Below are 27,076 nucleotides of genomic sequence, written 5' to 3'. Positions count from 1 at the left end.
TGAAGCTCACTTAGGCATTTGTTGTAAAATATATTGAAAACATTACTCACTGTCTTGCCTAGTAACCCCTTGTATAACATCCCAAGAGATGAGTGCATATTAGAATTTAGTATAAGAAAATTTAAAAAGAACTAGCCTATATTTTATCAATTGTAAAGATTATGTAACCTATCATACATCTCTTAAGGTGCTAAGAGACCTCAGAATCAATTTTAATGTTCATTCCAATATTAAACCTCAAGGCTAGCATATCCTGAGGCTAGCATATCCTCATTTTACAGCTTTAAGTTTCTTTTTTTTAATAATTTTATTGGGGGCTTGTACAACTCTTGTCATAATACACACATCCATCCATTGTGTCAAGCACATTTGTACATTTGCTATCATCATTATTTTCAAAACATTTTCTTTCTACTTCAGCTCTTGGTATCAGCTCATTTTTCCCCTCCTTTCCTCATGTACCCTTGATAATTTATAAATTCTTATTATTTTTTTCGTGTCTTACACTGAATGATGTCTCCCTTCACCCACTTTTCTGTTGTCCATTCCCCTGGGAGGGGGTTATAAGTAGATCATTATGATTGATTCCCACAATCTCCCCCCTCAGTTCCCTTCCGTTCTTGGTGTGGCTACTCTCAATATTGGTTCTAAGGAGCTTATCTGTCCTATATTCCCTGTTTCCAGCCCTTATCTGTACCCATGTACATGTTCTGGTCTAGTCAGATTTGTAAATTGGATTGTGGTCATGATAGTGTGGGGTGGGCATTAAAGAACTAGACGAAAGTTTTATGTTTTATACTATACCTTGACTCACTCATCTCCTCCTTGCAACCTTTCAGTAAGGGGATGTCCAGTTGCCTACAGATGGACCTTGGCTCTCTACTTCACACTCCCCCTCATTCACAATGATATGATATTTTGTTGTTGTTCTGGGTCTTTGATGCCTGCTACTGATTCTATCCACACCTTGTGATCAGAGAGGCTGGTGTGCTTCTTCCATATGGGCATTGTTATTTCTCAGCTGGATGGCCAATTGCTTATCTTCAAGCCTTTAAGACCCCAGACACTATATCTTTTGATAGCCAGGGACCATCAGCTTTCTTTACCACATTTGCTTATGCACCCACTTTGTATTCAGCGATTGTGTCAGGAAAGTGAGCATCATGGAATGTCAGTTTAATAGAACAAAGTGTTCTTGCATTGAGGGAGTATTTCAGTAGAGACCCAATGTCCATCTTCTACCTTAATACTAAACCTATAAATATATGCACATAGATCTATTTCCCCATCATCATATATAAATATATTTACATATGTGCATGCCTGTATTTAGACCTCTACAAGTGCCCTTTGCCTCATAGTTATTTCCTCTATTTTCTTTTACTTTCCTCCTGCCCCACTATCATGCTCAGCCTTCATTTGGGTTTCTATAATTCCTCTTGGTTATAGTGCCCTTGATCAATCCCTACCAGGCCTCCTACACCCTCCTCCCATCAATTTTAGATCATTTGTTGTTCCCTTATCCCACTTCTTTTCCCCTGCCTCCCCATCTCCCATATCTCCCAACGCCCCCACCCCCAGAACCACCAGTCCTGTTGTTTTCGCCTCCATATTGTTTATCGCACCTATATTACCTAGATAGACATGCAGAGACAATAATATGCACTAAACAAGACACAACAAAACAAAGCAACAAAATTAAAAAAAAACAACAACAGCAAAAACCAAGGACAAAAAAAGGAAAACCTATAAATAGTTTAAGGTCTGTTTGTTGACTAAGGAGTGTTTTAAGGTCCAGTCTGATGGTGTGCCACTCCCTGGCCCCAAAGTCTACTTTTGGTATTCCCTAGGGACTTCCTTGCTCTGCTCCCCTTGCTGTCTATTGCACACCCTTAGTGTTTCACCTTGGTGTGGTAGAGTCAGATCAGGCACAATTCTCACACCGTGTCTCCAGTGTTGTTCCTGTAGTGCTATGAGTCAGTGAGGGATGTCATGTCTCATAGTGGGGCCGGCCCTATGGTCCTCTCTGCGCATTGGCTGCTCTGAACAGGAATATCATCCTAAGCACTTCATAGGTCAGGATGTGCTCCACTCTCTCTTCCGTCCCCTTCATTTGCTCCTGTGTGCTCTGATCAGCCATGTCCCTCTCTCTGAGTTGTAGCTTCAGTGTTGTCCTCTGACGTGAATTCTTTTTTGGGGGGTGGACTGTCCATGTATTTGGGATTGGTGCCAGCCCCTCAGACATCTCTATTGGTCCCTGTTTCATTCCGGTATGTTGCATTCATGTCTTGGAGCACCGGGTTGAAGCCTGGTACCTCTTTCCCTGTGGAGATATAAACAACACCCTCGCCTTGGGTGGGTTAGTACCCTGTTCCCCACTACCCATGTCTTCCCCGCCCCCTCCTTTTCAGTTGGCTACCCTATGCATCCCTGGATTTTGTCTGGCCCATGCCATACCACCTGAACCTCACCCTAGGAATGTATGTGTAGTCAGCTTGAAGTGTCTATTTGTCTTCCAGAAACCATTGCATATGCTTACTATTTTTTCTAGTCCATCCTAAATGCTTCTTAGGATTACATAGGTTAATGGAAATTAAAGATGATGAAGTAGTATTTTAAACTTTGCCTTGTCAACCCTGTTATAGTCACTAGAAATGCTTAACAAGTGTTTATTTATTTGGGTGCATTACCTATTAGGTTTTGTAAACAAAATAATCTGCCTTCAGTTAGATTTTATCATTGTAGCCACCGCTTCAGTTATCTTGTGCTAGCTTTCATGTTGAGACGGTAAGAACTGCACCACTGATAGTTCAGTTACCAGCAGGCTTATCCAGGGAGGACACGTTGTAGCAGAGCTCCAGACTAAGGCAGGTTGGAAAAAGGATCTGGAAATATACTTCTGGAAAAAAAAACTTGGCCAATGGAACTTATGAATCATAGCAGAACATTACCTGATATAGACCCAGAAAATGGCCCCATCTGGTCGGAAGGCACTCAGGAAACAACCGCGTGTGAAATGACACATGATTTTAGCAATGGGCTCAAGCATAGCAATAATTGAGAAGACGATTCAGGGCCAGAGAGTTCTTCCTTCTCTCAGACACACGGGGCCACTATGCGTTGCAATCAACATAATGGCAAAAATAAGAGCAGCATGGTCAGAGAAATACAATATGACAGCATCCTAGATGATGCCTCCATCGGGGAACTCTGAGAGTATGGTCAGAGGGCTGAGAAGACAGTTCAGAAAGAAGTTACAGACAAGCAGGGCAGCCCGGTGAGGACCTGCCCATGGAAGGAACTGTCCACGAACCTGGCTTCAGAAAAGCGCGTCGCAGTCAGAATCTAACGACGTGACTATGTGGCTAAGCAGTTCCTATCATGTGGTGTTTTACTCCCGGGAAGAATTACAGTCTTGGAAACCCACAGGGGCAGCTCTACTCTAGCTTGTGGGGTCAGTATGAGTTGGAGGTTGGAGAATTCATAAATCTATCTATATGTGTGTGTGTGTGTGTGTGTGTGTGTAAAGACAATGTAAAGTAAAGCTAAATCAGTCAGTGCCTCACAACTGAGCACCCGTACGTAGAGTTTTCTTCTCCTGAACTAATTGCTGATTCTTAAATATCCCCAGGCTGCGCCTTGGGCTTCAGTACTAATTGAAAGCTCAGGAAATGAAATATGATCACCGTGTAGAAGACATCTCCAGTAACATTCTTTGAACTCTTTAAAATTTGCTTTTCAATGAAACCAAATGAATTCCATGTTGACCCTTGAAGAATAACCCCTTTTCTATTGGACATGAATTTGTGTTGTGCCCAGGTTGGTCTTCCTCAAGATGCAGGTACGTAGTCTATGGGGACTTTTTCTTTGTAGGCCTTTGGGGACTTGCTACATACAGAAAGGCCATTGTTTATGGAGTTCCCCCCACCCCACCCCCCCTTTGCATTAATCTTTCTCTCCTTTCATGGGTGATACAGAGGTCTTAGGTTTTGGAAAGCAGATTTAATGGACCAGGGAAATTGATCATTTCATTTCTTCAGCATACGAAGTCCTTCAGAAATTGGAAATAATTAAACGTATCTTTCTAAACTGTTTCCCCAGGCTAAAGAGCCTTGACTCCATAATTGTTCCTTCTATGGCTTAGCTTTGAGCCGCAATTCTTGTTCTGCCTTTTTACACAAATAATGTGTATGCAGTGTGTTGGTTCCCCCGCCCCCCACCCCTCCCCCAAATTACAAAGCCTCCCTAAGCACTGGCTTCCTAAGCACACAATGCATGGTCCATGTGAATGTTTATGATTTATGTGAACGGGTTACATGCAGTGTATTATGTGCAAACCCAGGAGCTCTGGTGATATAGTGTGTTATGGCTGAGCTACTAAGGGCAAAGTCAGCAGTTCAAAACCACTAGGCCCTCCTCCAGAGAAAGGCTTAGCTGTGTGTTCCTGTAAAGATTACAGCTTTGGAAACCCACAGGAGCCTTTCTACGATGTTCTATAAAATCAATGAGGTGTTTGTTTTTTTGTCAGTTATATGCAAAGATTGTGCTACTTATCTCCACTCATCAGTCCTCTCCGCAGACATTTTGCTGATGTATGCCAGTTTTAAAGGGTGGGAGCCACACGTTTAGTTATGGGTGGCCCACAGAAGAGAACGGGGCCCTTTATTACTAGTATTACTACATAGTTTATTATTCTTTCTACTCTTACTACCATTTTATTGTCATCATGACTTTGTTACTATTCATTTATCTTTAATTTGTTCTACAAATACTTGTTGAAAACCTATTACGTGCCTCACACATCACAAAGAGGTGATCCTCTTTACATGGGGAGTATTACCTGCAGGAAAGGACGATGTGAAGTGAATAGAAATGTTCATGCAGTGACTGTTCAGTGAAGACACCATCTGAGGGCATCAGACCGCTGGAATGCAATAATCAGGCAAGCTTTGCTTAAGGGAACGACATTAAAAAGGAAACTTCTCCAAGGACAACGAGTTGAGAAGATAAACAAACATCTGGAGAGAGAACTATCCAGGGTTTTGAGATGGGGCAAGCTATTCAACTCTTTTGGTTCTCAGTTTCCACAAGTATGAAATGGGAGTAATATTACAACCTCTCACAGCGTTGTGGGAAACAACGAAATAAAAGATATTCATACAAGACCTGGCCAAGTGGTGGTGATGATGATGATCATTACGAATATATTATTATTCAAGAATGGCGGAACTTGCATAGGTCCAGCCCTAAGGGAGGTGGATGCTAGACTTGGTGAAAAGCTTACTGAGGTCCAATGTCGCCGAAGCACGGAAAGGCAGGGAGTACAAGGTGGCAGAATGCAAAAGAGCTGGGGCTTCGTGGCAAGGACTTTGCCTTTAGAGTGGACGGAGCCTGCATTTGAAGAGAGAGCACTGTGAACCGGCCACTTAGCAGCCAGTGACTTTTCTCTCCCAGCCACCCTGGACTGCTCCACTTTTGATTATACGGTCCATCTGCATTGCACAATTTTATATAACTGCATCTGTTTAGTGATTTTGCTTTCTTCACTATTATGTGTCCTTTAACTTGTCGAATGCTCAAAGGATGCACAACAGTGCTGGCCTTCCCACCCCTTGGACTTGCCTTTGACCTCCGTACAGCTGGGTATTTGTTCGTGTATTAGTTCTCCTGCCTTCACCAAGCTCATCCATACGCAATTAACTCCTTTAATCTTTCCTCACCCAGTTAGTCCTACTTTCTTAATCATTTTTGTTCCTCCTCTCCCTATTCCTTTGAAAATTGCTTTATCTCATGGTCAATTTATCACATAGCCATTTAATTTTTACCAGGAACATAAACCCCTTGGTGAAAATAGCATTCTGAAGCATATTTGCACTCACTGAAGCTCCTACTTTTCAGAGTATATTACTTGTGCTTGCTTCATAGATTGGTTCGCACATGTAGCTCAGAAAGTTTACTGCAATTAGCCAGAATGATCGTGCTGATGACACTGCCGTCTTGACTATCTCAACTGAGCTAGGAGGAGACTACCACAGAGACTAAAACCCCTAAATTGAAAACACCCACTTAATAGCTGAGTGGCTGTCTCAGCCTCTCCAGGCTACTGGGTCTTCCGTATTCAATGGTGGCTCAGTGCATCATTCTGCAATCAGCCATCAGGCCGTCTTCCTCCAGCTCTGTATCATCTGTAACATAGTTGAGTGACTTGCCTGTTCTTTGGATTTTGGTCTGAGTGACCCTGTGTGGGACTTGAGGGTCACAGCCGTATGAGCAGCTATGAAAATGCTGAGAGTTGCAGGAGGTAAAGAAATGAAACAAAACCTAGCTCACTGCAATCCAGCTGTTTTCAACTCAAAGAAAACTGCCCCTTTGAGGTTCCAAGTCTTCTATCTTAATGGAAGCAGACAGCCTCATCTTTCTCCTGAAGAGTGGCTAATGGGTTTGAACTACTGACCTTATGGTCAGTAACTTAATGTGTAACCCACTTTGCCACTAGGATGCATTTTCAGGTATCCAGGTCCAGTAAATGCTAGCTTTGTTGCCTATAAAATGGGTACATTGGTGTATACCTCGTAGCTCATCGTGAAGACTAAGTAACACCTTATTTATCACCTGCTGCTGTTGTTTATGCACAGGGGCTACAGGACGCAGTAGAGCTGCCTCAGAATGTTTCCTAGGTTGTCGTTTTTAGGTGAGATCATCCCATCTTGTCTTCAACAGAACAGCTGGAGTGTTCAAAGCACCAACCTTTCAGTTAGCAGGTGTGGTCCAATCATCAATGCCACTGGTGAAGACAAAAGACTGAATCCTTCAGGAGAGATAACATGCACAAAACAAAAACTCTTAACAAGAGGGCCGATCATCGACACCACGAGAACATCTTAAAGTTGCGAGGATGTATTTGTACTTGGACTTACAGTATCAACAGCCTTGAAGACAGCAGCCAAGAGACCAAATGACAAACAGCATTAGACTAATCTGCTGCAAAATACATCTTTTAAGTGTTAAAAGGCAAAGATGTTACTTTGAAAACTAAGATGAACCTAACTCATGTCATTGTAGTTCCAGTCATGTCATATGTTTCTGAAAGCTAGACAATGACTAGAGACCACTTAAGAAGAGCTGATGTCATTGAATAACGTTGTTGCCAAAGACTGGTAAGTATACCATTAGTGCCCAAAGAGGGAACAAATCTGTCTGGGAAGAAGTACAGCCAGAATGTTCCTTAGAGGCAAGAATTGTGAGACCTCTTCTGATCTACTTTGGACATATTATCAGAAGAGGCCAACCCATGGAAAAGGACATTGTGTGTGTAGAGAAGGTGGCCAATGGTGGCAACAATGGCTCAGGCATAAGAATAGTTAGTAGGACAGTGTAGGATTGAACAGTGTTTGCTCTGTCATACAAAGGATTGCTTTGAGGTGAAACCTATTTGGCAGTAATTAATAACAGCAACATTGTAAAAGGTTATAGCTGTTCACTAAATGTAAGCTGTTCATCCACACACAAGGGGGTTCAAACGATCTGTGGAAAAATTCCATTATCTTTTCATTCCATCTCTCCATGAATTTTTGAAGCCTCATCATATAGTTTCTTCCATGAGCACACCATGTAAATCTTTTTAGATAAATATATTTTCCAGAAGAGATCATCAGGTGACCAGTAGAAGATACAATTAAAACTTGCCTCGCTTCTTAGAGGAATGCTTGCTTTCTAAGATTTGAAGTGAGCGAAGGAATCACAAAAGGAATGATTAACAGATTCAATTACATACAATTCCAAATATGTGCATAATGAAAGGAACTCTCGCTAAAATCAATCAGAAAACAAGAGATTGAGAAAAACATTTGTCATAGTTTGCCATAGATAAGGACTGGCTGTAAAGGTTAAATAAGATCGAATGTGATGATTTATGTGAAAATGCATACTTAACTACAAAGCATGAGGAAAATGGTTATGTTGGTAAAATAATGCTAGAATTCATTGAAATATTAATTTTTGAGCACCAACCACTGTCCTATGCACATTGTGGATCCGTATAATCTGATGTTAATTCTATCTATCCATAATACCCATATAGATATTATGTATCCATATAATATTAATTTGCATTTCCCTGGACCTTAACATAACATGCACCTTGTCATGGTTACTTTATGTAAGCTGGATGTAGCTCAGTGAAGATAGTCGAGTGGAGCCAGATCTATCCATCAAGTTTCAGCCTCGTGGTATTTTGTGTCAGAGAGTTCTGAGGTGAACTGAGCTCTCTCTTGATCCTTTGCCTTCTGAAAGATCTAGACCCTGAATTGGTGTATCCACCCTCTGTTGTGTTATGTGCCCGTCCCAGAAGTCATCAACAAGTGATCAGCTTCAGATTCATTTAGCTTTGTATCCTCTGGCCTGTGACCCTCCTGCTTCTCATTGGTCAGATCCTGCTGCTGCATGAGTCCAAAGAAGCCTCCAGCTTGCACATGCATGACCTGCAGATTTGAACCAGATAGGACTTACCTGCTTCTACAACTGTGTAAGACATTTTGATATAAAGCATACAAGCCTCACAGGTTTTGCTTCTCTAGAGAATACAACCTAACACACACGTGGTCTTAAAATGATCAAATCTTCATTGGAGAAACCCCGTTAATCATGTGTCTTCCTCCTTACACCAACCCTTAATAAGCTCTGTGGCGAGTTTCTCAGGAGCTCTCTGTTACTGCCTTTCTTGCTGAAATGAACTCACTCTACAAATGTTTCGAGTGTTTAATGTAGGTGACATTGGGTAATGTGTGTCAGAACAAAGCCTTTGCCTTGTTTCTGACCTGTACCATGTCAGTCTCTTCTCCTCCCTTTCTCAAGAACAAATGAGCCCCCTTATCTAAAAAGAATGGTTTCCACTTGTTCTCTGAGCCTTGGCACCTACCTCAAGTGGGTTTATGACAGCAATTTCAGAACAAAGGAGACCCTCTTTCTAAGAGAATTCAGATATTACTCTCTAAGAGGATTAACTGTTCTCTATCCTATTATGTATAGTATTCCAAATCCTCACACAAGCCCTGGGAGATACGTCCATCCTCATCATTTGGTGACTGAAGTGCCTTCCCAAAGTTGCATCTGAAGATGTGGTAAAAATAATAAATAAAGAAGTACTTACATAAGCAGAGTACATATAATTTAATATAGGAATCATTGATATCACAAATGAATTGAACTGACATCTCTCACCATAGGAAATGTAAATTATGCCGCCATTGTTTCTATCAGTACAACACCATAATGTGCATTATGCATAATAATCATAAAATTAGTAATACTGCCTAATATAAATTGAGTTATGCACTAGGCAGTCCTAGGCACTACTTCAAGGTCACTGTGAATGAGAATTGACTGCATGGCAGTAGGTTAGGTATGATTAAAGTACTTTCCTTATATTGACTCATTTGTTGTTGTTAAGTGGATGCAAATCCCTCAGACTGATAGGAACCCTATGTGCAACAGACCAAAACACTGCCTGAGAGTCTGCCTCATAATTGTTATGTGTGAGTCCGTTGTTGCAGCTACTGTGTCAATCCAACTTGTTGAAGTTCTTCCTCTTTTTGGCTGCCCATTCACTTACCATGAAGATGTCCTGATGTACAAAACATGTGAGGCAAAAATTCGCCATCACTTCCACAGAGAGTTCTAGCTGCACTTCTTGTAAGATAGCTTGGCTTGTTCTCTCGGCACTCTGTTGTACTCTATATTCTTCACCAGGAACAGACACATTATTTTTCTTGTCTTCTTTATTAATTGTCCGAGTTGCACATGCCTTGGGTATCCAAAACACCAGGACTTGGGTCAGGCACTCTTTAGTCCTTACAGCGACATTCTGGCCCTTCGACAGTTCAAAGAGGTCTTGTGCAGCCGACTGTTCCAGAGCGATATGCCATTTGATTTGACTGCTGCTTCCCCTGATTGTGGGTCCAACCAAGATGGAATCCATGACAACTTCAATCTTTCTCTATTTATCATAATGTGCTGTATTGGTCCACTTGTGAACCTTTTGGTTTTCGGTTTATTGAGTTGCAATCCCTCCCAAAGACTGCATCATTGATCTTCATTAGCAAGTGCCTCAACTCTTCCCCATTTTCAGCAATTTGTTGAATATGTCATTTGCTTATCCAAGGCTGCCAATAAGCCTTTCTCCAATCTTCCTGACATGTTGATATCCTCCAGGTTCTTCTATTATCTGTTCACTATGCAGATTAAATAGATATGGTGAGATGTTTCATTATTTTAAAATAATGATATAAAAATTTTATTATTTTAAACTATGTAGTTTTCCCCTTCTCTGTTTGAATGACTGTATCTTGGTCCATGTATAGATTCCACAAGAGCAGAATGAAGTGTTCTAGAACTTTCATTCTTTTCAATGCTATCTATAGTTGGTTATGATTCATATCTTCAAGTGCCTTTACACAGGCAATAGAAAATTAATAAACATCATTCTAGTATTCTTTGCTTTAAGCCAAGATCTAGCTGGCATCTATAGAGCTATCTCTCTTTTCAAAACTTCTGAATCTAGCTTGAATTTCTGATAGCTTCCGGCTGATTCGCTGCTACAACCATTGTTGAATGGTCTTCTACACAATCTTACTGGCGTGTGCAATTCAAATTATATCGTTCAGTAATTTCCATAGTCTGTTGGGCCATCATTCTTTGGAAAGGGTTCAAATATGGATTTCTTCCAGCCAGTTGGTCAGGAAGCAGTCTTCCAGACCCTTGGGATTAGTGAGTGTGAGCTTCCAGTGCTTCATCAGCGTGTTGAAACAGTTATTGGTATTCCATCAGTTCCAGGAGAAGATGCCTTTGTATAGTCATTGGATCCAAGAAGGCACAGTCGTTGGACCAAAAAGAACTATACAAGAGTCTACCATTCCAGGTGTCCCATATGCTCAAGGACCAATGGTACTGAAGGAAGTAGTTCAATCTGCAAAGAATGCATTTGTCATGATTAAAATCAGGAAAGGGGTGTGTCAGCATTCGATCCTCTCACCACACATGTTTAATCTATGTGCTGAGCAAATCATCAGAGAAGCTAAATTATGTGAAGAAGAGTGATGCTTATTGATAGCCTTTGGTACACAGATAGCACAACCATGTTTACTGAAAGGGAGAAGGACTTGAAATACTTGCTGATGAAAATCAAGGCTTAGAGCATCAGTGTGGATGACAACTCAATGTGAAGATGACGAAAATCCTCTCAACTGTACCAATAGGTGACATAATGATAAATGGAAAAAAGATTCAAGTTGTTAAAGATTCTGTCTTGAATCCTCAATCCGTGCTCATGGAAGCAGCAGTCAAGAGATCAAATGCTGTATTGAACTAGGTCAATCTGCTGCACACGACCTCTTTTGAGTATTGAAGGATGTTCCTGTGAGATGAAGGTGCCTCTGACTTAAGCCACAGTGTTCTCTGCTGGCTCGTGTGCATGTAAAAGTTGATTAAGTGAAACCGGTTCCTAGAGAAGACATCATGCTTGATAAAGTAGAGGGGCAGTGAAAACGAAGAAGGCTAATGAGATGGATTGACAAAGTGGCTGTATCAATGGGCTCAGGCATAGAAACATTTGTGAGGATGGCACAGAACTGTGCAGTGTTGCGTTCTGTTGTGCAAAGGGGCATGCTGGGTCAGAGGCAACATGATAACATCTAAAAATAATATGATTTGCACTTGATCATATACCTTTGAAATAATTGAATGTCAACTAGCTGTTTTTGGTACAGCAACTCATCTATTCTTTCCATCTTCTTCTGATGCTTCCTGCATAATCCAATATTTTACCCATAAAATCTATCAATATTACAGTTTGAGGCTTGACTTTTTTCTTCAATTCTTTCAGTTTGAAATATGTTCAGTGTGTTCTTTTTTGTTATTCCAACTCTAGGTCTTTGCATATTTCATTATAATACTTTATCTTCTCTACCTGCCCTTTGAAATGCTCTGATTTCTTTTTTGTCTTTTTAATGATTTTTGCTTTCTTCATCTATGATGTTCTTGAACTTACCCACAGGTCATGAAGACTTCTGTTATTCCTGTTTATAGATTCAAATCTATTCTTGAAATAATATTGAAATTAAGGTGGAATCTATGCAACATCCTATTTTGACTCTCATGGATCTATATTCATTTTCATCACCTTCAACCTTGACTTACAAATGCACAATTAAGGAACAGTTCCAAGCTCAGCCCTCCATGAAACAATGGAGTCTCTGGTTAGCAGTGCAGCACTAACCACACCACTGCACCGCCAGCGCTCCTTTCTCTTCCTACAAAGTCACTGCCTTGCAGTCAATTCCAATTTATAAGGCAGGCTAGAACTAACTGTTACTGTGAGTTTCTAAGACTGTAACTCTTTAAAGAATGAGAAAGCCTTGTCTTTTCCCCTCAGAGTGGCCAGTGGTTTTGAACTACTGATCTTGTGACGAGTAGCCCAACCATTGTGATAACAAGGCTCTTTTCCTCCCACAGATGTAGTCAGTTTAATTCCTGTGGATTTCACCTTACAAAGTCCATTTCTTACTCACAAAAAACTATATTTCATACTCACATATAAACTATATTTCTATTCTCATTTTGTGGCTAAGAAGCAAAAGTATGGGGAGCTGAAACAGTTTGTCTAAAACACACAAACTTATGAAAACTTTGAATTTAATATATTTACTTACCCTTTATACTAACACAGAATAAAAAATGCATAAGAACTTCTGATTGAAGACTATAAATATCAGATAATAACAAGCCTGTTTCATATTCTTTAAAATTAGTGAATATTTTGCTTAAGATCAATAATTCCAAAATTGTATGTGCGTATCCGGTGAGTGGTCATGGAAGGGTGGGCTTTAGAGAAACAATAATGAAGTCATAATTGTTCATCTCTCAGTCACTGATTACTGAAAACATACACATGCGTATGAATATATGTATATAATAAAAGCAATGTTATTTATTGTGGATTAAATATCAGACAAGTGGGTAAATAAATTATAGTATAGCAAGCCAATCAAATATGTAGTATTAATCATGAAATATGTATTTATATAAGAACATGTTACATAATAAAGATCAATGAACAGAATATACATATATTTATATTCTGATGAAAAAACTGTTCTTGTGGAAAAACTTCAGAGATCCTTGCAATAGGTATAAAGTTCCTTTAAAGTGGTAAATGATAAATGATTTTTATGAACAGTTTCATTTTAACATTACCAGAAAAAACTGGTAGATGATGTGGGGAATAAGAAAGAAGATCCCCTATGTATTATTTGTAGCTACACTCTTTAAAATAAAAAAGGGAAGATTTTGTTGAGAGCATACATAGTAAAACCTAGTTTCTATATTCACAATTTAGTAGTACTGATTACGTTCTGTGCTGCACAATCATTTTTACCCTCTTTCATGAACAAACTCATTATCCCATAAGGTTTCCATCTAAATTTTAAAATATTTTTTTATAAATTTAATCCCATATAAATTGATTTTAAAATAACATAATACTCAGGCCACCAGCCAACTTTTAAGAGGACTTCAGGGGGAATGTTTGGCTGCTCGCTTCTTGAAGAGAGTTCTGACTTTCAAAGTTCTCCATACCCTTCTCTTTAGCATTAAAATACTCAGTCATTGAGTGGATGCCAGCTCATAGTGACTCTACAGAACAGGGTAGAACTGCCTCTGTGAGGTTCTTTAGGGGAGTAGAAACCCTGCCTTGCTCCCTCAGAGTGGTTGGTGGCTTCCCACTGACGAACTTAGCATCCATATCCCAGCACAGAGTCAGTACGTCACCAGGTTCTTGTCTCTGTTCAGTATAGATATTTTATAATTTCACATGCAAATAACTTTTCCAGCCAATAAAATTAACTCATAGTCCCTCAAACATTTCCTCCAAGAGTGCCTTTCTGTACCCATTAGTTAACAAGGGGGACTAGGCATGCTTAGCTTCAAATCCCTAAGAATTCCTACTTATCTGTCTCATCATTAGGATCAAAATCTATCCTGTCATCAGAAAGGGATGGGAAAAAAACACAACAATTGAGAACTTCTGTAGAAAGAATCAAATTTGCCTTAAAAAGTCCTTGTCCAAATCTGCATTGCTTCTGAATTTCTATATTGCCTGATTTTGAATTGTGAATTGTCTTACATCTTCTCATATTCCTTGCAAGATACATGAGAGCAGATAGGATCCTGATCTATTTTTTCCAGTGTCACCAAGTCATAGTGAGTTGACTAAATTTTCCTACCAGTCTGAAATGTTTTTCTTTCCTTTGCCTTCTAAATAAATCCTACTCAACCTTCATCTCCTGTTAGAAGCTCTAATGAGCTTCTCAAATCTGGCCAAGCAGATAGAAATGTCCCTGCCTAACACTTGCAGTCAACACTCTGAATATTCTCTGCTGTAACATTCCTGACAGTGAATGTTTCATTCTAAGAATGCTCTATCTTTGTAATTAATGCCATTTATAGAATCAGTAGTTCTACTTGGTAAAATCTTAAATAAAATTTCTAAAGGAGAGGCTGAAAGTACTTTCATTCCTCCCACTTCTTGGCAGGCACCATCCACCTTTGCATTTTATATATAAACTTTCACTACAAAAGGAATTTCACCAAAAATACTATTCATAAATTGTACTCATTTATTTCTGAAGATATATACCATGGATAATTGTCTGTGTCAAGCCCCGTAGATGTAGTTTACTCATCTTAATAGAGTTATAGTATTCCATTGTGTGGATATACAGTAGTTCATGTAACTAACACTTGACACGGATGACTCAGCTATATTAATTTACATACTATTATGTAAACAATCCTGCAATGGATATCTTTATATATGCTTAATCTTCCTTATCTCTTTTACTAGGATAAATGTCTAAAAATAACATTGCTATATCAATTGATAACTGTATATATGGTTCTGTTATCATGTTGCCTACCAGAAAGAATTACCTGGTCATCTGCCCCTGCGACTGCCTCAAAGTTCCTGATTTTCCATTCCCTTACCAAAATTGTTTTTTTCCTTTTTAAAATCATTTTATTGGGGACTCATACAACTCTTATCACTAAATATATATATATCCATTGTGTCAAGAACATTTGTAGATTTGTTGCCATCATCATTCTCAAAACATTTTCTTTCTACTTGAGCCCTTTCTACTTGAGCTCCTCATTATTTCCACTCCCTCCCTGCCCCCTCCTTCACGAAGCCCTCATAATTTATAAATTATTATTATTTTGTCATGTCTTAAACTATCCCATGTCTCCCTTCACCCACTTTTCTGTTGTCTGTTCCCCAGGAAGGGAGCTATATGTAGATCCTGTTATCAGGTCCCCTTTCTACCCCACCTTCCCCTGACTCTCCTGGTATCACTACTCTCATTAGTGGTCCTCAGGGGTTTATCTGTCTTGGATTCCCTGCGTTTCCAGTTCTTACCTGTACCAGTGTACATCCTCTTGTCTAGCTGGTTTTGTAAGGTAGAATTGGGGTCATGATATTGGTGGGGGAAGAAGCATTAAAGAACTAGAGGAAAGTTATATGTTTCATCATTGCTACAGGGCACCATGATTGACTCATCTCCTCCCGCAACTCTTCTATAAGGGGATGTTCAGTTGTCCACAGATGGGCTTTAGGTCTCTACTCTGCACTCCCCCTCAATCACAATGATATGATCTTTTGTTATTTGTTGCCTGATACCTGATCCCATCGACACCTCCTGATCACACAGGCTGGGGAGCTTCTTCCATCTGGGCTTTGTTGCTTCTCAGCTAGATGGTCGTTTGTTTATATTCAAGCCTTTGTAAGACCGCAGACACTGTATCTTTTGATAGGCAAGCACCATCAGCTTTCTTCACCACATTTGCTTATGTACTCACTTTATATTCAGCGATTGTGTCAGGAAGGTGAGCAACTTGATTGCCAGTTTAATAGAACAAAGTGTTCTTGCATTGAGGGAGTATTTGAGTGGAGGCCAACGTCCACCTGCTACCTTAATACTGAACCTATAAATATATGCACATAAACCTATTTCCCAATCCTCATATATAAATATATTTACGTATGTGAATGCTTATATTTAGACCTCTATAAGTGCCCTTTGCCTCCTAGTTCTTTCGTCTAGTTCCTTTTACTTTCCTTTTGTCCTGCTATCATGCTCAGCCTACATTTGGGTTTCAGTAATTCCTCTCGGTTACATTGCCCTTAATCAAGCCCTACCAGGCCTCCTACACCCTCCTTGCCATCGATTTTGGGTCATTTGTTGTTCCTGTGTGCCCACTTCCTTTCCCCTGCCTCCCCATCTTCTATGTCCCCCAGGAACCATTGGTCCCATTGTTTTCTCCTCCAGATTGTTTATCCTGTCTATCTTATCTAGATAGACTTGCAGAGATAATTATAGCATGAAAAACAAGACAAAGTAAAACAAAGCAACAAAAGAAAACAAAATAACAATAACAAAAAATGACAAAAAACTTAAAAGCCTATAAATAGTTCAAGGTCTATTTGTTGACCTTCAGGAGTGTTTTCTGTTGAACTCTGATGGGGTGCCATGCCCTGGCCCCAAAATTTATTTTTGGTATTCCCTTGGGACTTCCTTGCTCTGCTCCCCTTGCTGTTCTATTGCTTGAGCTTAGTGTTTTGCCTCTGTGTGTTGGGATCAGATTGGATGCAATTCCCACATTGTGTCTCCAGTGTTGTCCTCTGTAATGCTATGGGTCAGTGAAGGACATCATGTCTTGTAGTGGGATTGGCCTTGGTCCTGTCTGTGCATTGGCTTCTCTAAGCAGGAATATCATTCTCAGGGCTTGGTGGGCCAGGATGTGCTCCAGTTTCTCTTCCTCCCCCTTCTTTTGCTCCTCTGTGCTCTGATCAGACATGTCCCTCTCCCTGAGCTGTAGCTTCAGTGCTGTCCTCTGAAGTGAATTCTTCTGCAGGGAGGGCCCCTACCAGAATTCTCAGTAGTACTTTATTTCTTTACTCTGCTACTTGATTGGTCTTATAGAAGATAATGGTGCATATTTATATTACTGTGCTATGAAAATAATGTTTTTGGAAATACATAAACAGTTGGCTAATATAAAATGTTCTACTTTAAAAAATGTAAATATTTTAAATTGCTAAGTATTGAAATAGATTCTTGGTATTCTACAGTATACTTGAAGAGGGCCTGGTGGTGTTACCAGGTTATGGTTGGGTTACAAATCACAAAGTTAGAAGTTCAAAACTACCACCTTCTCTAGGGAAGAATGATTCCCCTGTACTCCTGTAAATAATTACAGCCTTAGAAATCCACAGGGGTGGTTCCAGTCTATCCTGTAGGGTCTCTGTGAGTCAGAATTGACTCAGTGGCAGTGAGACATTGTCCATGAGGGAAGACGTGGATTCTCAGGACACTGTATTGCAGGAAAATCAGTGAGAACTTGAATTCGGACCCTATATCCTTGCCGTTATACCTCAAGAAAGGGGATGCAGTCTCTTTAAGTCTAAGTTTTATTTCCAGTATAATGGACAGAGTTATTCCTATAACATCTCATCCCAGGAATTACTTGATAACACTTATTTAAATCTGTAAAAATCTCCCTCCTGTGCATGTTAGCCAAGCAGCACCGTCAGTGTCCTCTTGGAAGTGAGCAGATATATAGAAATGGAGCCTCAGGCCCTCCCAGCACACTGCATTGGAATTTGCATTTTAAAAAGTTCTCCAGGTGGTTCTTATTAGTTTAAGGTTTGAGGGGGAAACTGTATGTAAAAGAGAGAGTACAGTACCAGATGATTACAGGTGGTCAGAATTAATAATAATAACACGAATGACGATGATGACAACCAAGTTAATAATATATATCTATCAATTTATAAGTCATATTTGCTGTAATTTCTATTGGCTGTTAAAATTGGCTTCAGAATAGCAAACTTATGCAGACTGCTATGTTTCTGTAATACATGTGAACTTTCTTTTTTGGGTTGTCAAGGGATGTGCTATGCAGTGGATGAATGTGATTTACACTCAGTGATTCATTCGGAAGGCAGTGGAGCAATAGAAGAAAAGGCTGGAGTAGAATTCTGTTTCTGTTCTTTAATGAATCATATACTGAGCTTGAGCTCCACTCCCCTTTAATCGGTAATTCTGTGACTCCCAATAGTTTACCTGTACTAAAAGAATAAGTGCTGAGAGTTGGCACTTTCAATGTTCTTCACCAACATTATGTTCTAAATGCAACGTGTTCCTTATTTAATGTTCAACTTCTACATGCATATGAGGTGATTAAAAATACCATGGCTTGAGTCACATGAACCTTAATGCACTAAGTTAAAAAAAAAAGCTTGCTTTTCAATACTTCATGGAGGTCTTATGAAGCAGATTTACCCAAGGCAAGGCATCTTTGATTGCTAGACTCTTGTTTCCATCAGCATTGCTTTTATATCCAAGCAAGATGAAATATCTGCCATCTTGTCTTTTCTGTTTCTTATGATGTCACCTAATGGTCCCATTGTGAAAATTTGGGTCTTCTTTACCCAGAGTCACAATTCCTATGGAAGGCTGCCATCCCTGATTGCTACCACCACTGCTTCTGACTCCTAAGCTCCCTCTTGAAAAGGTTGAATATCCAGCAGTTCTTTTAGTACAGTGACTCGGAGTATTCCTCCCATTTAAAAAAAAAAATGCTTGCTGCATTATTCAATATTTTTCGCAGAGAATCTTTGAATATTACCACCGAAGCTTGAATTTTTTCTTTTACTCCATCTATTAAGGTGTCCTTAGAAATTTTATGTTTGGGTCTTTGATTTCATCAGTTCTTCCATTTGACTTAGCTATGCTATGATTGAAAGCAAGTCTCAGAGTTTCTTCTAGCATCCACTTTGAGAATTCTTATCTTTTAAGGACCTTTTGCTCTCTTCATTTATTATGTTCCTGACGCCATCCACAGCCCATCAGATCTTCTGTCATCGTAGTTAATGCATCAAATCTGTTCGTGACAGGTGCCCAGAATTTGGGTGTGATACTCATAAGGTGATATTTTGGCCCTCTTGGATTTGCTTTCATTTTCTTCAACTTAAACCTGAACTTACATATGAGCAATTGGTGCTCAATTTCACAGTCAGTCCTGGCCTGGTTTTAGCTGCTTCCCACAGATGTAGTCAATCTGATTTTTGTGTAAACCATGAGAAGTCCGTGTGCATTATTGTCTTTTATGTCCTTGGATAATGATATTTACTACAAACAAAAGTAAAATTCTATCATGCTATCTACAACTTCCCAATTTTGCATTTGAATTTTTAATTTCTTCATCACTAGAATTTTTGGGTGGTGCAACAATTTGAATACTAGTTGTATTGATTGCATTTTATCACAGACAGCATAATACTTGAAGACAGTAGATCTTGAAATGTCCTTTTGATAATAAGGACACATCAGGACTCCTCTTCTTAATTGTGCCATTCCTGTCAAAGTAAACAAGATTATCTTATCATTAAAAATGGCTAACCCCATTTTGAGACAAATATTCTTCTCATTTTGAGTCATGTCCATCAGCAAATGAAGGTCCCCAAAGCTTTACGTCATCAGGTTCACTCCATCTATATCATTAAGGTGGACTCTCTTTGAGACGGGCGGGTCTTCCTCGTTCATATGTGAAGCGCTTTCCAATCTGATGTGCCCATCCTGTGACGCTATCTGACAATCGTCTGCTTCTAGTCAGTAAGTTTTCAGTAACTGAGAATGTTTCCGTGCTATTCATGGGGTTTCCGGGGCTCATTCCCCTGAAGCAGACAGGCTGTTCCTTTTTTTGCAGTCTGCTTTCACTCTGGCAGCTCTACTGAAACCTGCACGCTTTGGGTGCCCTTGCTGGTATTTGAAACACCAGTGACTTAGCTTTCAGCATCTTACAGCAACACACAAGCTACCACAGTGGGGCAAACAGACAGACCACGGATCTAGTAGGGGGTAAATCCAAAGATATAAACCCAGCCACTCTGATGTCACAGCCCAACCATCCTATTTTGTTTCTTTGTTCCCTCCTTGCTTCCCTCCCTCCCTCCTTCCTTCCCCCTTTTTCCTCTGTCTTTTTCTCAACCTCTCTCTTCTTTTCTCCCCTCCTCTACCTCTTGTTCCATCTTCTTATATATATATATATTTAAAGAAAAAAACATACTTTAGAAAAAAGTTTCTCAGGATGTGTTTAAGAACTGTAAGACTCTTCCAGCTTCCAATTCTGAATTACCATCTTCCAAGTCATTGCTCCTCCTGCCTCTCATGTTTTCTGCTTTCCTGTTTGTGTCTCCCTTTCTTCTCTGGAACTCATATAGTGGGTCACCAGTCAGTGCCAGGAGCTTTGTGTGATGTTGTTAGTGAAATGGCCACTGGTCTAGTTCTCCCAGCCCTCTTTGGACATATCATGTATCTTAGAGTTTCCAGTGGTTCAAACATCTTCCATGTTGGGACAATAGCAGCTAACATGCTTAAACACTATATGCACTTTACTTGCATTACCTCAATGAATCCCTGTAAAAGCAATTGAGATAGGTGTCTATTGATGCTGAATTAAAAAATGATGGTGCTGAGGTCAGATGACATGATGGTGAGCCTGAGACTCAAATCCGGGAAGGCTTGCTCCAGAATTGGGGCATTTTAACTCTGATAAACTCCTACCGTCTTGATTCACAAAATTGTGCTGAAAGATTGGCAGCAAAGCATGAGAATTACCATTTTACAGACGAGGGGACAAGCTCAGACTAAGTATTCGATTTGCTTGGAGTCACGCATTGCACAGCTGAGGTTCAAATCCAGGACTTCTGATGGAAGGCAACAGTCTCGATGCCCATGAATCAAGAACACCACGCAGGAAAAGCATCCGGAGAGGAAGCTCTGAAGGTGCTGAGTAGAAACTGGTGGGTCCAAAATCACCCAACGGGAAGGGAACTCGGGATTTCATACTGGATTTGATTTATCAACAGTGACTGAAAGAGTAGTGGTTTTTCTTCCCATTAAGTCCATCTTGCCATTCTCGGTTTGATGCTGCATCTGGAATTATCTTGGACTCTGAATCTGCAAAGCAAAATAATGACGTCAGTTTTGTTTCTGTGTGTTCCTACTCAGGCCCTCTGCCGCATTTCTTAACAGTTGGACCTGCCCCTTTGCATCTGCCCAGTGAAGCTGTATTAAAAATTAAACAACACCTTCCAATGACCTCCTCCAGTGTCCTTATCCTCTGGTGCGCTGAGACTGTTAACGTGTTATTTCTGTTTTCTAATCATTCAGTCCATTGTGTCTTCCCCTCTTCTAAAAATCTACTTTCTCTTCCCATTTTCCAGATCATGTAGCTTGTAAATGCTTTCCATTTATCTTTGATTCGAGCTCCAATTTGTTCCCCAAGTGCCAGCTGTCAGCAGTTTCAAACTCAGTGTCTGATTCCAAAGATTAGACTCTGCTCTTCCTTCTTCTTTTGTCTGTTTTAAAAGAATGTTTGTTTAGAATTAATGGCAAACATTGCTTTTAAAGTTTGCAAAGCATTTTCCCCATTTAATCTCTGACTTTATTTTTAGTGTAAAAGAAGCAGGGAGAACGACTATCCTGCTTTTTTGTTTTAATAAATGAAGAACGTGAGGTTCAGAGAGGTTAAATCAAAGAGATCTAAGGAGTCCCTGGAAGAAGAAGGCGCTAAGGCTCCTTTCATTCTTTGGGGGGCGGGTACAGGAAGAGAAATTAGGCCCATGCCTAGACTGAATCTTTGCTGTCCTTACTGATTTGGGTGCAAACTTGAACACCGGTGGCTATTGAGTTGCTCTGATTCATGGTGACCCGTATGTGCTCTCTGGTTTTTGGTCTGCTTTTCAGACATAGATCTCAGAGTTTTCTTTTTTGGGCCCCAGTCAGACTTGAAGAGCCAGCTTTATGGTTAAGAGCCAAGCATACTATCTATTTGCACCAGACAGGAAATCTCAAATTTGGACGTATCACATGCCATTTCCAAGTGCATTACAGGTGCTCTTTAGGTGAACACAGGTTGTGCCCCCCACGCGTGAAAACAAAGGGAAGATTGGTTAGGGAGATAGTCTGGAGTGAATAGTAGCCTTTTAATTTGGGCAAGTAGGTGCATAAGAAAAGAAAACAAAAATAAGAAACACTACTTCAGGGTGCCTTGAACTTGTGGCTAACTCCATGTGGTAAGGAGAACTTGCCCTAGGGTTTTCTCGGTGGTAATCGGGATGTAAGGCATTTAGGTGGCACGGACGGTTGTCACTGGATTTCCCCGACAGTTAGGAGGGCAGGTCTGCCTGGTGGTCCCATGGAAGAAAGGCCTGGTGGTCTGTCTCCAAATGCCTTACAGCCAAGACAGTTCTCCAAAGGAATTTTACTCCCTAACACTTGGGATCACTCCAAGTTGAATAAACTGGAGGGCCACTCACGACAATAAAACGTATTGGACAGAGTGCGGGCCTTTCAGCAATTTTGTTGGGCGGGTTCTAGCTTACCAACCCTACGTTAGTAGCTGAGCGTAACGCATTTGTGTGACTGAGAGACCTAATAGAAGTAGCAGGATGGAGCAAAGAGTCACACATTCCACCATGGCCAGAAGGCTGACGATTTAAGCACACCAGAGCCTTGGAAGGCGGGTCTAGTAACTTACTTTCAACTCTATGAGCAGTTCTGCTGGCACATACCTATCCCCATGGATCAGAACCGACGTGACCATAAGCATCAACCACCAAGACCTAATTCTGTGCGAAAAGTGCTACGTTTAATGGAGGCAGGGAACGTTGGGTTGTTCACCTGGGAATTTTTTGGTGAGTGTTTGGCTCAAGAGAAAAGTTAGAGGAGGATTTGAAGTTTGTGCTGCACATGATGTGCTGCCTCTCTCGTGTGACCAAATCATCTATTGGTCCAAGAAGACACCCCGGGGCTCTGCAATATGGCTGCTTAGCAAGGCCCAGAAGCTACCTTTGGAACGGGAAGAGAAAGGCCTGCAAGTAGCCACCCCAATGCCGAATGTGCCCTGGATGCTCATTAAGAAGGGATGGGGCAAGAGTCAATTGGGTAAGGTGAGGGTGCCCGAGCACATTAGGAAACACAGCTGTAGACATTACAGAGGCAGCGTGCTGACCTTGGCCAGCCAGAGAATGTGGGCAAGTGTGGGAGGCTGAAATCAGAAGACTCTACATCTCTCTCCCTCTCCTCCTCTCTAGAATTGCGGTGTCAGTAGTGAAAACAGAACCATTGAACCAGAGCATCCCTGTAATCCTCCTACTGGGCCTGCATGTGACACAAACAAACTCACTGTAGTCATGTCAAACTGACTTCCATCCACTTTACAGGACAGGGTAGGAGTGCTTCTGAGAGTGTCCCAGGCTGTCGCTGTAGACAGAGTAGAAAGCTCTGGCTTTCTCCCATGGAGCTCTTCGTGGTTTCAAACTGATGGCCTTGCGGATGGATCACAATGCAGCCCAATGGATCACCTTGATGCCACCGGGGCTCCTGGAGACCACACTAGCATGGACTAATTTTCCTGCTTCTTAAATACACAGGAAAGAGACAAGAGTGATTCTCTGAAAAGAGTCGTTTTTGCTTTGTTTTGTTTTTTCCCCCTTTTACGAAAATAAAATATTAAAGACTTTACCATGGCAGCGAAGCAGATAACAAGAGCATTAGAACCATTAAAATTTGACAAAGCACCAAGCCTAGAGGGACCTATCACATGGCTTCATTCTGATGGCAACAGTGAGGCGATAGGGACCACACCAGGGGAGCTCGTGCTTCACACGAGATGCCCACCCGCAGACAGCTGCCAAGTACTTTGCAGAGTTCATTACCAAGCCTGCCTGGAGTCCAGAGCTCACTAGTGAAGTCAAAGCGTCCCGCAGAGGCTGCGTGTTCTGTTCCTGGATTTACTGGGCCCCTGGAAGACCTTCTCAATCCCTTTAATGTCAAGGATAATACTGGTTCCTTGTCTCTTTCTCTCCCATGGGAGTATGAGCCCCTGGAGAGCAAGACTTCGCTTTCCTCCTGTCAGGTCCAGTAACTGGAACAGAGCAGACAGTCAGTCAGTGTTCTCAGAAGGAATGAAGTGGGATTACAAACAGTGGCCTCCTTCCTATGTACCCCCTCTTACGAAGTGCTATCTTTGGAGGAAGCCTATTCTTAATATGATTCCTGATTTAAGCATCCTGAAAATCTTTATAAGAAGCCAACCAGCTTTCACAGGGTCCTAAGGGTAGGATTACTTTTACACACACACACACACACACACACACACACACACACACATACACACAAAATTGAGAAGAAAGAGAACATGGCTGATAAGTTAGTTATTAGGGAACCCCAGTGGCGTAGTGGGTACATGTTGGGCAGCTAACAGTCAGGTCAGAGTTTCAGTGTGGGAGACTCACAGATGCACGCCTACTCTGTCTCACAGGGTGGTTAAGCGTCAGAAGCAACTTGATGTCAGTGATGTTTTATTTTTGAACTCTGTGCTTTGAACCTTCTTCAAGTGAATCCAAAGTATGAATACATTGTACCTAGTATTGTGACTCATTTTCCTAAACTTTTTGATTTTTAGAAGAGGCAGAATTCAGTAGTTCAAAAGTCACAGGGAAAATACCCAAAGCCTATGTTCAGTCTAAAGTCCATGCTCTGCCCATTCCGTCCAGTGCCTCTCAACTGGACGAGATGGCAAGTTTGCTGTGCCCTGAGCAGAAGACAATTAGACTCATGTCAGACGAGGCTCATGTCCACTACTATGAATGCAAAATACTTGTTATGAATGCAAAATACTAGTAGATATAAGACTATTATCTTTTTAAAAATCATTTTATTGGGGGCTCATGCAATTCTTATCACAATCCATACATACATCCATTGTGTCAAAAACATGTACATTTGTTGTCATCATCATTCTCAAAACATTTGCCACTACTTGAGCCTTTAATATCTGCTTCTCATTTTACCCCTGCCTCCCCACTCCCCCCACCTCGTGAACCCTTCATCATTCATATATTATTATTGTTTTGTCATATATTACACTGTCTGACATCTCCCCCTGCCCTCTTCTCTGCTGTCCCTCCCCCAGGGATGATGCTATGTGTAGATTTCTGTAATCAATTCCCCCTTTCTACCCCACATTCTTTCCACCCTCCAGGCATCACCGCTCTCATCACTGGTTCTGGAGGAGTCATCTGTCCTGGATTCCCTGTGTTTCCAGTTGCTATATGTATCAATGTACAACTTCTGGTCTAGCCAGATTTGCAAGGTAGTATTGGGATCATGATAGTGGGGTATGGGGGGAAGTATTTAAGAACTAGAGGAAAGTTATATGTTTCATCATTGCTACCCTGCACCCTGCTTGGCTCATCTCCTCCCCACATCCTCTCATCAAGGGGTGTCTGGTTGGCTACCTTTGGACTTTAAGTCTCCACTCTGCACTCACCCACCTTTTCAGTGATATGATTTTATGTTCCTTGATGCTTAATACCTGATCCCTTCGACAGCTTGTGTTCACACAGGCTGCTGTGTTTCTTCCATGTGGGCTTTGTTGCTTCTGAGCTATATGGCCACTTATATATCTTTGAGCCTTTAAGACCACAGATGCTGTGTCTTTTGATAGCTGGGCACCATCAGCTTCCTTCACTACATTTGCTTATGCACACATTTGGCTTCATTGATCATATCAGGGAGGTGGGCACCTACTGATATGGTTTTTAGCTCTTTGGTGTCTGATACCTGGTCCCTTCTGCACCTTGTGGTCAGATAGTCTCGTTTGCTTCTTCCATGTGGGCTTTGATGCTTCTCAGCTAGATGGCCACTTGTTTATCTTCAAACTTTTAAGACCCTAGACACTATGTCTTTTAATAGCCGGGCACCATTAGCTTTCTTCACCGCATTTGCTTATCCACACGTTTGTCTTCAGTGGTTGTGTCAGGAAGGTGGGCACCCACTGATATGGTTTTTAGCTCTTTGATGTCTGACAACTGGTCTCTTCTACACCTCATGGGCAGCAAAGCTGGTGTGCTTCTTCCATGTGGGCTTTGATGCTTCTCAGCTAGATGGCCTCTTGTTTATCTTCAAGCCTTTAAGACTCCAGATGCTATATCTTTTGGTAACTGAGCACTGTCAGCTTTTGGCACAAGTAACATGCCAGTTCTGAATTGCGGCCCTGACTAGAGTACTCTGACCACTCTCTCATATATGAGGTCCTTTTTCAGTTGGAGGATCCTGGATGGAACTCTAACAGTGCTTCAGAGTAGTGCATCACCATTTCTATGAAACGCTTTTGAAACTAATGTCCCCAAAATATAAAGAGCCAAGGAGCTCTGGAGGCATACTAGTTATGATGTGCTGGTCACACATTGGACTGCTGACCTCAAGGTAGGTCGTTAGAAAGCACCAGCTGCTCCCCAGGGGAAAGATGGGCTTTCTACTCCCCGCAAGAGTTAGAGTCGGGGAAACTCATAGGTGCAGCTCTATCCTGCCCTTAAGGGATGCTCTGAGTGGCAACAACTCCATGAGAGTGAATTTGGTTTCATAGGTAAGATCAATGTGGTCTCTACATGGAGAGGCCAGGCCTTGGCCCTTGGTCTTCTGTGACCTTGTCCGATTTCACTTCCACTGCTCCTGAGTCCACAGCAGCCCTGAGATATTACAGACCTCGAGTGAGGAGTGAGGTCAAGCGTGCGTTATGAAGACAGATTGTCTTGGATCTGAATCCTAACTCAGCTTACTGGTTGTGTGACCTTGGATAGATTTCTTAATATCTCTGAGGCTCAGTTTTTTTTCTCCTATGTAATGAGAGAAGTAATACCTACCTTACCGAGTTGCAGTGAGAATTAAATGAATCTCTGAATTAATTAACTTATTCTCCGCCTTGTTCCAGAAAGATTCAAGGTGGCTTACAAGGACATGATAATATGATTTAAGATGGGGAAGGAGAGAGAGAGAAACACACACACACACACACACACACACATAATTGGTGAACAGGAAGTCAGCCCAATGCAAGGCTGAGAAGAAGGTATCCGTTTTATTAAAATCTTTTCAGCCACTAACCCCAAAAGGGA

Source organism: Tenrec ecaudatus, chromosome 4 (genome assembly GCF_050624435.1).
Source record: "Tenrec ecaudatus isolate mTenEca1 chromosome 4, mTenEca1.hap1, whole genome shotgun sequence".
NCBI classification, from domain to species: domain Eukaryota; kingdom Metazoa; phylum Chordata; class Mammalia; order Afrosoricida; family Tenrecidae; genus Tenrec; species Tenrec ecaudatus.
The sequence above is the reverse complement of the archived record's forward strand: the minus strand, read 5'-3'. Positions refer to the sequence as shown.